Raw genomic sequence first — 17,555 nt, forward strand, 5'->3', positions numbered from 1 at the left:
TGCTCACATATACATTATTTTAAGACTGTAGGCTGTTCTGTAAGCTGTTCTCATTTACATGTTTTTCTGTAACTGTTGTCAGATGGCACAAATTAGAAATAGTGACTGAAAAGCGCCCCACTAAGACTACACGTTCCAGCTTCCAAGCCATTTCGTTACTGCTCCTCTGCTGACGAAATCTTGATTTTATAGCCGCAACATCATTCACAAAACATATGAGATAAAGACAAAAACTGTGCCATGATTTCAGCTGTGTGTTTACTTGTCAAGTGATCACTCAGATCAGAAAGTTAGAAGCTCAATCAGGTCAGCTGCCATGCAAGTGAAAGCTTGACTTCACACTTGCAGGGCAATAAGGAGGGTGTCAACCTTCGAGGCAGAAAAATGAAGCCAACATGGAAATGACAAAAAGCTACAGTTCCTCTAATGACCACTAGAGTCTGGCTCCAACAGTGAGTCAATCCCCATAGACTCCCAAGTTAATATGTCCAACTTTACGGCAGAATTAAACATGTTTACAGCCTGGTACAGAAACAGTTTTGGTATGTACAGCTAATTTCCTCCTTCCTGAAAACTGTTTATATAACTCACCTGTTTACATTTTATTAATACTTAAAGTTATACATAATTGACTTGATTGACTGATACATAATTAGTCGCTTTGAGTGACAGGTGGGTGAGAGTATGATTGCCACAAACTGGCATGCACTGAAATCCCTGCTTGGCACACAAACCTCCTCTTTGACCAGTTTTGGATAAGTTAGGGGCGGAGTCAGACACTGGTTCGAAACTGCTCTTCAGAAACCTGTGGGTGACATCACGTAGACTACATCCATCTTAATTTACAGTCTAGGGCCATACTGAAGACTTTCTTCTATGGAAAGTGGCTAGGGTTTGTCTAAAGAAAAAGAAAAGAAAAAAAAAGCTAGATTTGTAGCTTGGTGTGTTTTTTGGATGGGTCTCTACAGGGGTCTAAACTTTGCAACATGGCTTGTAAACTCCCCCCTAATAGAAACAGCACCAAATTGTTCTGAAAGATCAACAACCAATGGTGTCACTTTATCACTCAGTCAGTCAGTGACATTCATGTTTATAGTGCTAGCCCCACTGTTGTGGTCCAGCCAAAAGGTACTCTGTTGATTTAACATTAGTGTCATCTATTTTTAAATTTAGTCTTAGTCCCGAGACAAAAAATCCATGTTCGTTCTAGTCATATTTAGTCAGCCTCACTCTTTTTATCTTTAGTTGATTTTTAGTCGACTAAAACTCTGAACACTTGAGTTTCGCCTTACTCAAACAAAACAAAAAACATTTTAGTCTTTTTTTTTTTTCTTTTTTTTTTTTTTTGTCATCAAAAGATAAGTTGACAAAAATGTTGTGAATATTCAAGTCCAGTAGTAAAACTTCAATAAAACTGTTTTCACACATCCAACTGATTTTAGGCTAAAAGAGAATAAAAATGAAAATAAGCCACAAAGTGACAGGCTGTGTGATTAAGAATGCAGCTTGGCAGAGAGAGTGCCTGGTTTGATGTTATTAATTTAAACAATACATCCAGACATGAAAGAGGATAAACAATGAAGTCTGGAAAGATGCAACAACATCAGCAAAGCCAATGCAATCTAGTTCCTGCAATATGAGTCAGTAATTGCTGTGATCTTAACTTTCTGATTGGTAACAAACCCTGAGAATCTGACACAATCAAAAAGAACCTGGTACAATAGTCCTGCAATAAATCCTACACCTATAATGTTCAGTTATGTCAGTCCCATGCCAGAAAGGATTTGAATATGCTGCATTTAATAACCTGTAGATGTCCATTCAGATTTGACAAGACCTGACCATCAAGTGTGTATAGCAGTTGAGTTTTGTGCGCTTCAGCGTGGATATCATGTTAAACACTAATAATGATAACATATAATATCATAAACAGATTTGGTTAGCCAGTTTAGCTAGCTGGGCTGCTGTCTTTTCAGTGAGACTAAACCTCCAACTGCAAGAAAAGTAGTAATGTTGTAAGATAATTATGCACAATTTTACACTACTGTTTTTGGTAGTTGGTTTAATATGGCCAATACAGGTATGTGGCTTTCTTCGCAGTGATTTTATCTCTGAGCTAACCTGCCAACACCATACACGTTTTCCCTCTGTCTCATTATATTTGAAGTAGGTCGTAATGTCGATCCAACCAAATCCCGCTGTTGCCATTATGTTCCTTCCTGTCACGGTGTGTTGTCTGAACTGCAATTGTAGCGTTGACGTGCAGACAGTAGCTAGGTCCAGGCTGACACTGTTGAGGTGCACAGAAAGAGAAATGTGCAGCGCAGCCATTAAAAGGACATAATTTCATCGTATATTTTCCTGTACTCGGAAATATAGAAATTATATTCTAGTTTTAATTTCCTTCTATCAATGATAATGATATATGATTAGATAGTAACAGTTATTAGTAAGTGACGTCAGTTTTGTCTTGTTGATACCTCGTCTTCATCATTGGAAAAATGGTTGTTGACAATTGTAATGTTACAGTTTGCATTAACGAAACTGACAATATTTAGAATTGCACTCATACAACATTATTCAACAGATAATATTATTAAAATCGTTACAGCAGATATCATCTTTTTTGATTCCATGCATCTTCCTTGTCAAATATCACAATGAATCAAAAAGAAAATAATGCTCAAGTAGTTTGATAGAGACTAATCATTTCCGCGTTAGTTGCACTATTTTGCTGAAATTGTGACTGCAACTTAGTCTATTTGGTGCTTCTTATATAATATGACTGGATTTCTGTACTTTAAAATTAATTGATAGAAGCTCATAAGATAAATTACTTTTGATTCAGGAATAGAAGCATTTTCAGGCAGAAGTTCACAGTTCTTGAATAGATGAATTCTACATAAGTTACTATAAAAATCTTCAGTGTTTTTCAGGTTGACTGGGGATAATAGAACTTAAATTAGTATACCTCCATAACAAATTATATTAGTAAATGTGTCATTTTAACTTATCCCATGCATGCTCAGTGCTCTCCCTGTATTAAATGAATATATTCTTATAATCTCCAATCTCCTGCAGAAAAATGACTTTTAAGTTGTCGTGTTGTGTCTGAAAAGAGACCCTGAAGGATTTTTATTTCCCCCTCTATACCCAAACGCGCAAAAGAAAGAATTGTTATATTTCATTTCATCTTTGTTGCAGCAGTAATTTGGCTCCGTCATTGATATTAATACACAGAGATGCTGATGTTCTGTCCCACTATTTATTTTATAAATGAATCATGCTCGTCAGATTTCAAAGACTCATGGCTGCCCTAGTTGCAGCTCAAATGTTTTGCGTTGCATATATTAATACTGAAGAGTATCCTTTGAAAACGAGATTCCCACCATTTGAGAAGAGTGACAGTCGGATAAAACGGTCGTATGTGTGATAGATTTAACCCTTTCCGTGCCTCGGTCCACAGACAAATACATCCAGCGCAGCTCAGTACAATCAGTGCTGCTGCAAGTATTTATGTTGTCGCTGCTTTGTGACACAGCACAAAGCAGAGCCAGCAGTCATCCAGCTGGCTGCCTCCCAGAGCCCCAGTGTGAGACACTGATTAGTGGCCACTAATAGATCTCGATCCCTGACTCATCCTGTCCCACTGTTCACTCAATGATACCAATTACTCACCTTCAGGACGTGTCCTGGGCTCAGACAAGCCAAAAATATCACTTTCTAATTACCAGGACTTCCTCTCGGAGTTGGAATTGATGTCTGGCCTCAGACCAGGTTTTGTCCTGTCATTGGTTGAGAGGTGTGGACAGCGTCGTGCTGTCGGTGCAGCAATTTAGCTGTGCTACTAGGAATAGAGGAATGTGTGCTAGCTGTCTAGTCTTCAGGGGCTGAATTCAATCATACATCTGCTGATAGCCTCAGTCGCATACCTGCACTCACACACCCCCCCTCTTTCATCTAACATCCTAATCAAGCAGCCTCTCATCTTAGTTTAATGGCACTGGGGACGGACCATGTTCTGAGTGTTGGTAAATTGATGCACTGAGTGTCTCAGAGCTTGATACTTGAACCAGAATGAGCTGATATGAGTGGGAAGGTTTTTGTTTTTTTTTAAGCAGGCAGGGCTCAGATTCACTGAGCATGCAGTATAGATCCAGTACAAGACAGTTAGAGGATCAGAGAGGAGTAAAGTGAAAGAGGATGGAGTCTCAGCTGTCCCCGCTTCTCATCACGAAGGCGCCGACTGTCCTAAATTATTCCTCTCTTTGAAGACGGATCATCAAATTTAAGATCTACTTGCAGTGATGTAGGGGAAATCTGAAGTCTGAGTGGTTTGTTCTTGGCGTGACGAGTGACCTGGTTGGCTTGGATTATCAGAGTTGACACCCAAAAAGAAAGAGTCGTCACACGCGTGAGGCTAATGTTGATGCAGTGATAAATGTCAGTGTTTACTGACCGTGTAACAGCATCAGTGCGGGATAAATGTCACACGGCTGCATCACGTGTGATTATTTGTGCTATAAATGTACCTGACTTTATTAGAGCCCCTCGTCCCTTGTTTCATCAGTCCTCTGTGTTTTAAAAGCAAACACACAAACAAATACACACAGGAAAAACTTTAACAAGAAGCTCTCTATTTTCAGCTCTCCCTCACAGCGTATTTTAAAAAATGCGGCATAGGGAAAGAGGGATGGAGGTGGTGTTTGGCAGTCGATGAAAGCCCGTTAATGACCACCAGCCAAGTTAAAAAGGACAACAAAGACTGGACCTTTGAAAGAGAGTTGGCATGTAGGTAGCAACAAGTCCTGCAAATTAGATGACAAATTATGGTGTTTGTTCATGTTGTTTTCTGATTTGTCATTGGGACTACAGCCCTTTGACATGAGAATCCACTTGGTTTTGTTCTGGTGAAAGTTCGAGGTTTGGGTTAAAATAAGTCCCTCATTAATGTTAGGGAACGTTCGTCACAACAATGATCGTGGTTATGGTTCGGTAAAGATTTGAATCATGGTTTCCCTCTGTGAGACTGTCCTCATGTTAAAAAAAAAAAAAAAGGAGCCTGTAGCTCATCTGTGCAGCAGGTTATTATGATATGATAATACATTTTGTTGCTAGGCGATATCTAGTGGTCGTAGTAATTATGACAGGATCAAATGGGAAAGTGCGGTGACGTAACATAAAGAGAGACAAAGTCCACGTCAGGAGAGCGGTGTTCGATTCCCATGTGAGAGTAGCAGTTTATATTGTAACCATGACAACAAGATCGTCTAATGTTGGGGAAGTACTTATTTTAACCCAAATCACCATCTTTTCCTAAATCTAACCAAGCCATGACCATTATTATACTAACCATGGCGACGAAGGGAGGTACGCTGCTCTTGGTACAGCCCGTGTGTTTTTTTTTTATTGTAACCATGACAACCAAGGTCCAGTACACCTGCAGCCGTAGGGGCGCTGTTTCAGGAGACACTCCTTTGGGTCGTATCAGAGGGTTGGTTGTTCAAGTTGGACGTTGTTGCTTTAAACTAACATCACCTGACTGACTCCTCTGTCCCCATCGTAATTACTCTGCTTGATCATTTGTTGTTTTGGGACATTTCTGCGTTTTGGCGATCCCCCACTTTTCATGATGCGCCATCATCATGTCAAAATTTCATTGTGTCCAATACTTTGGTTTATGACCAAATACCTGTAAAACTACTGACATTGTCATCAGTCTCAATTGTACTTTGTGTTTGGTGCTAATTAGCATAAGAGTGGTTGTAGTTCTGTGCTCCCGTTTTAGGCTTAAATTCAGATGTAGGTTATGTTTAGTAATGAGATATAAGGTGGACTGTTTACAGACTGTCAGGGTTTGAACTGAAGTTAACAAAGATTTAAATCTCCAAAGTTTAAAGCCTTTTCTTTTTAAAAGTCTTAAATGATATTAAAAAGTCTTAAAACAACAGATCTTGTTTTTAAACCTCTGTTAATTGGAATTTTTGAGTTTTTTTTTTTTTTTTTTATAAATCACAAAATCAACATGTGACATACAGTAATTCCAGTATAATTACCATCCCTTCTCTGCTCCCTAACACATACCCCTCCACCACCCCCTACCAGCTCCACAGATCAGTGTGTTCATGTGTTTGTGGTTACAGTCTCTCAGGAGACTTTATACACCTATAAACTATAGCTGAGAGTGTGACTTGTGCTGCAGGAGGCTGTTTAATCCTCCTTTGTTGTTACAAACCTAAATTAATTCATTATTTTTTAATTTGGTTTATCCACCCATCAATTTTCAGCCCCTGCATCTGGATCCCGGATGCAGTGATTAGTTAGTTTTATGTTATTAAGAATTATCATTGTATACAGCTGGGAGGTTCAGACAAAATGTGATATAAATGTCAATAAATAATAATAATATACTTAATAACTAATTATCGACCTTATTGTCCCTGCTGGTAAAAAAGATAATACATTTCACTGTGTGTAGTTTAAAAAGTCTTGCAGAAACCCTTTTTTGTTGTTGTTGGTACTTGTCACAGATTAGAAACACTCACTGTTACCTGAGTGCTCACTCTGGGGAAACGGTATCAAACCTCAGTATTTACATGAAGGTTATTTTCCTCCTCGTCTTCGCTGAGTCATTGGCTCCCATAGGAGCAGGGATTTCTTTCTAAAACATTCTAGCTCTCTTTTCACACTCTTCTGTTATCTCATTCATTCCCTTATGATTCATGCTAACGCTGTATGTGTGCTGGCTTCAGGCTTAGTGTTTTCAAAATGTTGAATATTTATGCCATAATTAGCACTCTATTGAAATTCATATGGTGTGATATACTGTAGTAAGGCATTATACACATTTTGCTTTGTGGGTAGAGAAGCGAGGATGGGGAAAATAGAGGCGTGGGAGGAGGAGACAGGAAGAAAGACGCTGATGTAGATGAACTGGGCTTCATGCTTTCCCAGCAGAGGAGAGGACGTTTAGTTTCCATGGAGCAGTGAGTGATGTTTATCTGGAGGGTAACCAGTTTGTCTGGGGTGTACAGACTCAGGGTCAGGGTGTGGGAGCATGTTAAGTATTTGAATCCAGTACACTGGATACACACAAAAACTAGATATTTTGGACTTTTGGTTGAATTTGGGTTGAAACCCTAAATTCTGTCAAAAAAATTACATTCACAAAAAGTAGAAACACCCTGGACAGGTCGCCAGTCCATCACAGGGCTGACATATAGAGAGACACAACCACTTTCGCACACATTCACAGCTATGGGCACTTTAGACTCGCCAATTAACCTACTGTGCATGTCTGTGGACTGTGGGAGGAAGCCGGAGTACCCGGAGAGAACCCATGCAGGCACAGGCTACGAGGGGGTGGGGGGTTCGAACTCAGAACCTTCTTGCTATGACAGCGCGATAGTGCTAACCACTGCAACACTGTGCCGCCCAAATATAAAAATATAGAAAATAAATAAGATATAGAAAATAAAAAATACATCACCTTGCCTGTTATGTACTTAAAAAATCCACAAAAAGATAGTAATTAAACATATAAAAATAATAAAAGCCAGTAAAGTTGTTGGGGAAAATAACAAAATTAAGTTGATTGCATTTCTTTGCATGCATTTTAAACCTTCTGCAGTCTCTCTGTTAACCTTAACCTGTAACATGTATGATACATGCATGATACTTCTCTCCTTTGAAACTTGGGATGTTTAATGTAAGAAGTGTAAAAAATAGTTTCTACCAGTGTTTGAAATCTGTTTATCAAATCAGTCCTCATGGATTCAGCTTCATGCTTTTGTGAGAAGGTAAACTGAGTTCATCACAGGATCAATGAGAGCGGCTGCTGCCCGAAGCTTCACAGAGTCGACATGTCGAGGGTCGAGTGTCCATCAGGCCTGTTTCCTCTGCAGCTGAAGGCTGATGTGTGATTCTGGTAAGGAGCTGGAAGGAGCAAGGACTGGGTCAGGGTGGTGTATGTGTGTGTGTGTGTGTGTGTGTGTGTGTGTGTGTGTGTGTGCGAGGTTCCAGCAGATATTTTAAAAAGTCAGTCTGGTACTTTCAGACACCCCATCACTTTTTTATCAATCTTCAGGCAGTGAATGAAGAATGAAAACACTCTGAGATGTGGAAACTGAACCGGAGGTCAAAGAAAAGCGTTGGAGGCTTCACTTGTAAACATTGCTGAATACTACTGTTGTTACTACTAATAATTACTGTAATTATAAATCTGTGCTCAAGGACTGTAAACTCTGAGAACAGTGCTAACTGCGGCAGAGGCTCATGCACACGTTACCCAAAGGGAAGGCACACTCTGTTCTGAGCGCGGGTGATTGTGGGGTGAGATGTGTGAGGCAATCACCGCCTCTTTTTAACCGTAAAAGCTGCACGCCGGCTCGCTGTGATCCTGAATCCAGCGCTTTGCTGCCGGCAACAGTTTGGAGAAATTTTTGCATTCAGCAAAGGCAGACCTTGTTCCAAATATAGCCCGCTCGGCGTTCCGCGGTCTGATCTTGTTTGGGTTTTATTTTAATTTTCGAGTGCCCTGGAGAGCTGGATATTATAATTTGTGGATGGAGGAGCACCATTTCTGCTCTCGTTCCTGCTACAGTGCCTTCCTTCGTAATTAATGGTCTCTGATGAGCAGAGAATTTATGACTGAGAGAGGAGGAGAGAGAAAGGGAAGGAGGCAGAGCTGGATGGGAACTCAGCTCCGGCCGGTGATCCCTCAATCAGCTGAAACATGGATTATGATGGAGTGTGAAAAAATGATTACATGAATAAATGAATGAGTCAATGGAAAGGTTAAAGAAGGCAGAGGGGCAAGGAAGGCTTGGCCTGTAAGTAAAAATGGACGCACCCTCTGTGACACCACCCACAGGTTTCTGAAGAGCGGTTTTGAAGCTCAGTGAGCTGCTCCACCGTCGCCATCTTGGCGGTGTCTGACTCCACCCCTGATTCCTGTCTGATCCAAAAATGGTCAAAGGGAGGGCCGTGTGTAGAGCCGAGATTTCAGTGCATGCCCCCCGTCACTCAAAGAGGCCACACCCCCAATTCTCCATAACTTTAAGCCTTAATAAATGTAATAAAAATGTAAACAGGTGAGTTATATAAACAGTTTTCATGAAGGAGGAAATTAGCTCTAGAGACCAAAACTGTTTTTGTACCAGGCTGTAAACATGTTTATTTCGGCTGCAAAGTTGGACATTTTAACGTGAGTCTATGGGGATTGACTCACTGTTAGAGCCAGACTCTAGTGGTCAATAGAGGAACTGCAGGTTCTTCAGTGTAGGCTTCATTTTTCAGCCCTGGAGGTTGCTGCTTGGATAGGAAGAGTAAATTCTCATTCCTTAGTTTTTTAATGTTTTCCTCAACTCTACCATGTTTATGTTATGGCTTTCAGTTGGAATCTTTCCCAGCAATTTGGCAAGGCATACAGCTTTAAATACTACAATACCCAGGAGCCTCAGCTGCCTTTACCAATAAAGAATAGGCCAGTCTGAGATTTGACTCAGTCAATTAATCCTGAATCCAGAAGGGAATTAATTTAATGTGCTGTGTTTTCAGTTTTCTCAACAGTGTGATCTGTAGCCACTGCCTGCAGTTAGCTGGTGATGTTTTATACCAAAGTGCACACTGGGAGTTGGAGTTAATGTCCCACCTTTAATGTGTTTATGTGCAGTCTTGTAACTTCAACTTTTTTTTTTTAATCAAAGAAAGAGGTGTTTTCTATCAGTCTTTCATCCTTTAAAATCTAATCTAATCTTTTACTTCTCTATCGTTTATTTTTAATTTTCTATTGATTCCTATAATTTTCAGTTACTCAAGTTGTCTATCAAATGTCCCTGAAATTGTTCATTTTCTTCAACCAACAGCTCAAAATGAAAAGATATTAAATGTAAAGTGAAAAGAGAAAAGCTCCAAATACTCAGATTTGAGAATCTGGAACTTCTGGAATTATTTGGCATTTATGCTTCATAAGAGACGAGATTTATCAATAATCAAAGTAGTTTTAGCAGATTAATTTGACTTATTGATAAACTGAAAATCATTTGAGTGCTAAACGTATTAAATGTCGCTGAATAGATCATAGAAACCCTGCAGCAGATGCGTGTGAGAGTCACAATGTAATGTAACACAGGACTACAGCTTCTTTCTCACTGTTATACAAACACCCATGTACCTTTTGTTAATGCATCCTACCACACATGCACCTGTGTGTGCTCCTGCAGGCACACTCCATCACACCACCGCCTCCAGATCAAACGCTCAGGAAGAAAATGATTTGAAGTAAATTTGAGTGAAGCTCAGACGGGTACAAATGATTAGACCTCGACCCGATGAAACCATAAAACTAACAAATGGCCTCTGTCAGGCTCCGGCCAACAGTGGCCAAGGTTGTACAACCAAAACACACACTCGCACACTTACAGCCCCTGTAATGAGAAATGTTGGGACGTGGCCTTGAGCAGCCTTTTGGACCACGTCCCTTTCAGCTGAAATATGGTATCAGCGGCACAGTGACAATCGCTCACTGGGTGTTTTAGTCCCTTATAATGAACACAGCATAATGAATCGTGTGAATAGTCCAGCATCAAGTGGAGGAGTATTATTCCTCGTGGGCTTACACATGTTTTTATTTCAGTATAAAAGTGTCCGCATGCATGTGAGCAAAGCTGAAATATAAGAAAACTTCCCAACGGCGACAACACCGGCGTTAAAGATTCAACAATGAGAGCAAAGTAAGACAATTAAAGGGCAATTCATCAGCCTGGACTGGTGGAGCTGTTAGCAGCAGCAGCAGCAGCAGCAGCAGCAGAGCCAGTTACAGAGGTGGTGCCAGGAGCATGCTGGGAGGAGGTGGCAGCCCATTAACTACCACCAGGAGCAATAATGACATGGTTCAGAAAAAAAACAGCACAGGGCTGGAACCGGCTTTACACATGGGTGAGTCATGTCATGATTTAAGTAATGTGTGCTGGTCTGGGCTGTTTGTGTATTGTACAGTATGTCTCTAAGTAAGACTGCATGGGAAATGTCAGCACGTCAAAAGATGCTTTTATTTTGATAAGTGAGCTTCAAAGCAAAGGTCAGCTGTTAAGATCTGTGAGTCTTTAAATCTGTGAGTTTATTGAAACAGCAGTTCATCATTCAGTGACAATATCATCACAGCTCTGTCAACTACTGATAATTTTTGAGAAAGATGAAAACTGAAAAGTATTATACAATCTGGCACAGATTAGGCACAATAAAATGAAGACATTGTTGAATGAGTACACTTCCCATTGATTAATTCTGATTAATTGCTAAGGTAGCATAATGTAGAGTCTATTCATAGACAGACGAGACAAAAACAAAAATTTTAAATTTGTCTGCAAACAAACATATCACAGATATGAGAAATAAAGTGTCCAATAAATTAAGTATTTATAAAAAAAATATTTGCTTTTAAACTCAACACAACTTTCTAAACTCAAGTAATTGTTCCTGAACCTTGTCTCAGTTAATTGAACCAAATAATATAGGAAATTATTAAGTAATGGACCCATGAAATAGCATTAGCAATAAATAATTGATAAAAGACAAACAAAAATGAGTGGAACATAATAAAAGAGCTGAATGGGAAATACAAAAAATATGTAATATTTATTTATTATTTATTCAAATGAATTCAGATGGACGAGAGTCGGAGGCATGGCTGCAGACTGCTTTGTTGTGACATCACAAAGTTCCAGAAGTCCTGACGGCTTGTTTTTAACCTCCTAGGACCTGGCGTCCACATATGTGGACCTCACATTTTGGGTTCTCTAGACCACAATACTAACTTTTTCTCAACAAGGGCCTGGTGACCACATATGAGGATATTATACTGCCACTCAGTAATCGAAATTTAAAACTAATGTCCTCATATGTGGACATCATTTTTCTCAGGTCCCAATCAGCCTAAATAGCAAAGAATAGAGCTCGGGTCTTAGGAGGTTAAGGCTCAGTGTCTGAATACAGGCTGTGTGCATTTCTCTGTGGACTGAGCTCTTTGATACTTTCACAGTATTAATATAGAACCTAAACCTGCTTTATAATCAAGCAACACATGGACATCTACCTTTATACTATTATACTATACTTTTAATGAAGACAAATATTAAAGCAATGGATTTATTAAATAAACATTAATTAGATAACCTATTATTACACGATGCACAGGGATGATATTTCATAGTTTACTATCAAAAAGAAAACAAATCCAGATATCTGATCAATAACGGAATATCTGTGCTGGAAAAAAGCTTTCAACTACGAGTGAGCAGGATGTCACGTAGGCAGCTGTTGGACACTGGTTGAACTGGGCAGATCCCAGCTAGAACTGTATGTGTTTCTATGAATATAAAGTACACTGGATGAATCGAGTTAAAATACAGGACAAATGTTTTTAGGAAGATGTGTGCAGCAGGTTTGGCAGCAGCACAGCTCCTTATGGTAAAATATAGCATCCCTTTGTCCCACATTCATACCCCACCACCCCCACACCCCCTCCCACATTGCAGGGGTTTGCTCAAGGCTTCACATAAATTATAGTGACAAGCCCTTGTCTAGATGTTCCCTCCATCTCTCCCTGTCCTCCTCTGTTTTATAACACTTTTTTTTTTCTACCATGGATACACACTGGCACGCCGCTGCCGCCGCCGAGCTCCTATCAGAAGATTTACATCTGTGACCAACACAAACACTTTCTTCCTACACCAGCAGAGAATTTGTGCCGTTGCCAGGCCGAATCCCCAGAGAGACAACATTTCAGGTTCTCAGGAATGAATGAAAGTGATTCAGGATTTCAGGCCTGCGACTAATGATTATTTTCATTATTGATTAATCTGCCGATCATTTTCTTGAGGCCGTCGCAGTTTCCCAGACTCCAGAGACATTGTCATATGTCTGGTTCTGTCTGATATGCAGACCCAAAGTGAACAAATCTTCACTTTTGAGAAGCTGAATTGGCAAAAAATGACAAAATAATTAATTCAGGCTGTTGTAATTGATCAATTGATAAATCACTTAACTGCTTAATCGTTGCAGCTGTATCCATGATTATAGATCAGTGGCATTGATATAGAGGTGGTGGTCACCTCCTGTTCTATTACTACACACTGCCTTTAATAGGTTTATATATAATGATAAAAACGTATATGTGGGAGGATCAGTTGCTGTAGTCTGTGCTTGAGTTTCAAGTTTATAACTGTGAGCTAATGAAATCTAACGTCTTGCTTCAGCGCATCGTTGCAGCTCGGCAGCCAAATAAGAGGAGAGACCTTAAAGCTCAGATCAATAATGTGTAGAGACTGAAACACCAGCGGCCGTGTAATGTACAGTTTGATCTTTAAAGAATCGAGTCTGGAGCTTGTACACAGCCCGTGTGAGGAGACACTGTTTGTACAGTGTATGTTTGTGTATCTAGGAACATGATATTCACTCTGGTAACTGTGCGTAGTTTAGTCAGAGGGAAAGTTTCACTGATGTCACTGAAAGTTAAACAGATGAGCTCCGATCAGAGTGATGCTGCAGGTTCGACTCCGCTGACATGAGGCCAGTTTCAGTGTCTCACCTGCTCCTCCTGGAATTGTAGTGCATGTGAATGTGTTTGTTATATTCTGTACCATGAAACATGGAGCAGTTGTTGGTGAATGGAGCTTGAGAAATCATGTTGATTTATATCTCATCATGTATCATCATAGGTAATGATGATGATGAGCCAACATTTTCATTTTTCCCATAAATCATAATTCTACTTTTTTTTTTTTCTTTTTTAAATGATGGTGTTTTGTTGTCTTGTTTTTTTTAGCGGCATCAGCAGGTAGACTTGAAACTTTAACAGAGTCTTACCTCATAGTGACTCCAAACCTAACTGTGATGGATTTTATCGGCTAGCTGAACTATGACCAGGGTGCACAGTCTTTATTTCTCTGGGCAACATCTGTGATGTATAAACAAACAAAAATTTCCACACAGCCAAAGACATTAACACATTGGTCTTGGAGGTGAAACATGAAACTAATTGTTGGCTGGTTATTTACTATGGGGCAGCTCTGCAGGTGAGCTGGACCGTACTGGGCAGGGGAGTGAATAATGTGTTTCTCAGAATCATAATAAATAATCCAAAATACGAAAAACAATGAACCACAACAGCCAAACCAGCCACTGAATGTCCTGATTCACATGTAGCCGGTTTTTAATTCCAGCGACACCAGCTCTAAATAATAACTAATAACAAAACAAAGAAACGTATTTGTTATATGTAAGATATAAGTTATATGTCGGAACATAACCCTGACTAACGTCTCCTGACAGATCTGTGCTGTGGTTTAAGTGTTTGTCCTAAAGCCTTCAAACCCTGAAATCGTCAGTGCCACAGAACTGGCTGATAGTCTAAGACTTCATTTAATAATCAAGTCAGCTTGATTCTGTTCCTCTTTCCACACAGACTGCTGTCTAACAAACATCCTAGATAATTAACAGAGGACTAAACAGTGACTAAAACTATTGGTATAATTAGAAATGAACTTTTTTAGTCTGCATACTTCATCCACACATATTAAGGGCAAATACATTTTTTACAACTTTTTTAAAATTTCTCCCTTATCAAATTTATGATGAATTTTTTTTTTACATTTACAACCCAATTGTATTGATTATTTCTTTTTATTATTATTATTGTTTTTTTTACAGATATGAACATTTCTTATGCAAGATACAGTTCACAGAGGGAAATCTTCCTAACACTTCTCCAAGCATCTCACAGGCAGTTTGATATAGAGGGTCCAAATTTATGGAACTGTTTTTTTTTTTTATTTGGTGAGACTCATATTGTTTTGTTTTGTCATAACCTGTGTAACTATATAATGACATATTATAATATCATTTAGGTAGAGGTTTAGGTGGGCCTTTTCCCTATCCCTCAACTTGACCTACCAGTTTTATTTCTGTGTCCTTTATTTGATTTTCAGCTTCAGATATTAAAAAAAAAAAAAAAAAAAAACTACACTTGTTCACTATCATCTAAACAACTCACTTTCAACTGCAGCTGTTCACCTGCACCCAGTCAGCAGTGCTTTACGCGTCAGTGGTCACAAGAGGGCACTAAACCATTCCCTGTACAAGACGACATCATTTCCATTCTTGTCACTTTTCCTTGACTGAATGTGACACGTATGTGGGACACTTCTGCCGTCATATAATAACAGGCAGGTTTTTTTTTTTTTTTCTTGCCTCTGGGTTCCCGGGACACTTGCAGTTGTTGGACTAGACAGATGTTGCAGCTGTTTTCACAGGGGGTATATTGCCAGAGGTGTTTTTGTGCTTTCATAAATATATATATATGTGTGTGTTGTGTGTGTGTGTGTGTGTGTGTGTGTATAAAACAGCAGTATTGTGTGTGTGAGTGAAACAAGAGACAGAAAACTGTATCTTCCAGACATTTTTAGACTGTGTGTGTGTGTGTGTGTGTGTGTGTGTGTGTGTGTGTGTGTGTGTGTGTTGTTTAAGGACAGAGTCAGTGTGTGGATGCTGCTGCAGGAGGTTTGTAGGTCCTCACATTAACACTTGACAGGCCTCCAGGTCCTTTTAACTACTGCTTATGTGTTTACACAATTAACTGTGCGCTGTGATATTAGCACGAACCATCTCACTCACTTACACTTGAATGGGCAGTTTAAAGTACCGCAGCACATCTGGATCACCTCTGGAGTATAAACCACGTAAACTTCACGTTATTCCTTAGCATTGTTAGATTCATTTCCCTCCTTTCAGGCAACTTGTTTTATTCTTTATTTCAGCAAGATATGAAAATTAACCAGCAGCGACTCGGAGTCGACTGATTTGAGTAATCCATCACAATGAACAATTCGTTTCCTTGACTTTTTTATTAAAGTTGTGTCAGATTGTTGTGAGCTAAAGTTGTTGCAAGCAGGAAACTGCGATTTGCTCCCACATCTGAGAATTTATAGCCATCTGTCAAAAAGTGCTCCTCTGTCAGGCTCAAATCCAGGAGACAAACAGTGAGTAAACATCGCTGTCAAGGCAAATGAATAATGTGAATGTGGTCGTGTCTTCCATTAACTGCTGCTGTTCAGCAGTCGATTTTTAAACTCAAACACTCCCTGCTACTGCAGTAACTCTGAATAATGAGTATCTCAGCTTTATCTTTGAAATAGTCCTCAATACTTTATTTACTAAATTTAGGGTGTTGCTGACATGTTGTCTTGTTTCTTGATCTGGTGACATTTTCCTCTCTTTACTATCATTTTCTGCTCAGTAGATTGTGAAATTTATATAATGTTGCCGTATTACTCTGCATCCTTACTTAAAGGTCCCATATTTTCCTCTTCTTCTGTGTTTTATTTGAAGTGTTGATCCTTAAGAAGATCTGTTTGTGGTTTTAAGAACCAAAAACCATCTAGTTTAGTTTTACATCTCCTCTCTCAGGCTTCTCTCTGGAGCTCTAGTAACAACAGGTCTAAAGAGAGGAGGCTCTGAGTTTCTCCTTTGATTGGTTGACTGGTTTCAGAGTGATCCAATAAAAATATAGCAGATTTCAGGTAAACATTGGATGGTGGGTCCAGGTGGGCGGGGCTTGGGGCTTCCAGAAGTCCTGACGGCTGGTTTTAAGGCTCAGTTTCTGAATACAGGCTGTGTGTATTTCTCTGTGGACTGAGGCTTTGATACTTTCACAGCATTAATATAGAACCCAGACCTGCTTTATAATCACACAACACATGGACATCTACCTTTAGACTGTATGCGACCTTAAATAATAGTCGTATCCAAAAGCCTGAGACTACTGTATATTTACATATTTTCTTTTTTTTTAAGTATGTTTTTTGGGCTTCTTATGTCTTTATTTGATAGGACAGTAGAGAGACAGGAAATGGGGAGGCAGAGAGAGGGGGAATGACATGCAGCAAAAGCCTTCCGATGCGGGACTCGAACCGGGGCCAACTGCAGCGAGGACTGTAGCCTCTACATATGGGGCGCCTGCATAGACCACTACGCCACACGCGCCCCTATTTACATATTTCCTACCTATATAATTTGTTGTTTCAATGATAACAGTTTTTGCTGTTATTGTTTTGATCTAAGTTCATTATTGACTGTGGAAACTGTCTCACCTTAAGGTCCATTTAGTAGCTGTTCTGGAGCTTTTAGTCATGTCCCATGATCTTAGTCAGTGTTTTTTCTTTTCCTTGTTTTTGTTTCAAAGTTGAATCTTTGACCTTTGAAGAATCTCACCTCAAGGTCCAGTTCACTCATATTTTATATTATCTAAGTTGTTTTGCTTGACTGGTTGACAATGAGAGAGGCATATTGTTATTATTCCCCTAAATATATGCACATTCTCCTTGTTAAACATTAACCTGTTTCTAAACTTTGCCTCTTCAGGAGCTAAATTCCAGTGTGTGGATAATCTCTGCTTCTTCCTTTTTCCATGTTGGTAAAGTCAGGAAAAGTTCTGGCTGCGTGGAACACAGGAAGTCAGGAAATGTTTGGCAAAGTGAAGTTTGTAGGACTGACTATAA

The 17,555-nt window shown here is 39.5% G+C and overlaps 1 protein-coding gene across 6 annotated transcripts in view; it reads left to right on the plus strand.

Moving 5' to 3' along the window:
- srcin1b (SRC kinase signaling inhibitor 1b) overlaps positions 1-17,555 on the plus strand; it is a 108,735-nt gene that overhangs the window by 20,684 nt on the left and 70,496 nt on the right. The gene's annotated exons all lie outside the window — the stretch shown is intronic.

The sequence above is a fragment of the Seriola aureovittata genome, chromosome 21 (assembly GCF_021018895.1).
Source record: "Seriola aureovittata isolate HTS-2021-v1 ecotype China chromosome 21, ASM2101889v1, whole genome shotgun sequence".
NCBI classification, from domain to species: domain Eukaryota; kingdom Metazoa; phylum Chordata; class Actinopteri; order Carangiformes; family Carangidae; genus Seriola; species Seriola aureovittata.